Consider the following 1,523-nt stretch of genomic DNA (forward strand, 5'->3'; position numbering starts at 1 on the left):
GTTTTTGACAGTGCGCTCGCTGCTAGCTGTGCTCTCAGCCCGACCGGAGCGAGAGCAGCAGAAACACGTTTAGCAAAGCGATAACCGTATCTCCCTCGGCGGGAAATCATTCGCGTCACTGGTCGTACCCTGTGCGCGTGCAAACCAAGGCATCATCCGAAAGAAAAAATAACAACTGATATTTCAGTCACGGAAAATGCCGCGTTTATTGCCTGCCTCACCATTTTCATATAATACAGTCGCTGATAAGATATGAAGTCCTCGTATATTTTTCTTCATGTGCCACGAGTTAAAATGTTTCAATTTTTTTATTAGGCGCTTCCCAGTGATAATGTTAGGCTGTTTGACCCATTCGACCGAAAATTCGGAAGGGGGAAAGAGTCGCCTATTTTAATGGCGCACATGTAAATTTACACGGACAGGTATCACGTGTAGCCACGGCAGGGCTAGGGCAGTGGCAAACGCGCGCGCCCCGCTGCTCTACCCCGCCCGTGCTTTAGGTCAACCGGCGAGGGTTGGTTCGTAGCGCCACGAACTAGCGGCAGTGAAAGGTGGGAACTATACCCGAAGCGCAGGCCGTATGAAAGTGCGCGCCCGCCGCTCCTCCAGCCCGGCCGTGTCCGTCTCTTCGAGGTACGCCCACCTGCCACAGTGGTCGCACCAGACCTGTGGTGTGACGGCATTCTCTCGCCTCAACGTACTTCTTGCCATTTCGCCGAGCGCGGCGGCCAGCCCGCGAAGCAAAGCGGAGAGGCAGTCAGCGGCGCGGGACCAGGTTTGGCTAAAGCATCGCCTCCTGTATTTTTACAATGCCAAACGCATCGCCCGCTTCTCAATGGGAGAGCCGGGTCGTGGCCTCCGCGATCGGCTGCCGGCGGCGCGCCGTTGCTCTGGTTCGCTGATTCGCCACAAGATGGGGCCGCGGGATGAACCGGGCCGGGAGCGGGCTAGCGGGGCAACAAGTCAACTCGAGAGCGGACGATTCGTGGCTTGACCTCCCCCTCTGATGCCTGTTCACTTCGCTCCGGCTTCTTGGTTGCGTCAGTTCGCGTAGGCGCCGTGACAAAGCTTTCTGCTTGGCGCTGAACAACTCTTTAGTACAGGCGGCTTTTTTAAACGGTGCCAGCGCGCAGGGTGCGCACATTTTTTTTTATTTCGTCACTTCGCTGTTGTTAAATTTTTTTGTTGTGTTTCTTTCTATTTTTTCGAAATTATATTCGATCAATTATTTCAATCTACTCAATTAAAACAAACACGGGTGTTATTTCCGCCAGTTGTGCATTTTTTTGTGGAAATGCAGGGTGTTACACGGTCCTGGCTGTGGGGGCACTCGGCAAGTAATGGTAGGCATGGAAAGATTTTTATTTCGTAATAAAGTAAAAATACTAAGAACGACACTCACGCAGCCGTTGTTATTAAAAACATATATTGCGATTAACAATTTTAGCGGGAAAAAGTTCTTATGTAGGACATTCCGGACAAGGACATGAGCTGTCCTTGCCCGTCTCGTCCTGCGTCCGAGA

Source organism: Haemaphysalis longicornis, unplaced genomic scaffold (genome assembly GCF_048455015.1).
Source record: "Haemaphysalis longicornis isolate Haplotype H1 unplaced genomic scaffold, Haemaphysalis longicornis Haplotype H1 scaffold_12, whole genome shotgun sequence".
NCBI classification, from domain to species: domain Eukaryota; kingdom Metazoa; phylum Arthropoda; class Arachnida; order Ixodida; family Ixodidae; genus Haemaphysalis; species Haemaphysalis longicornis.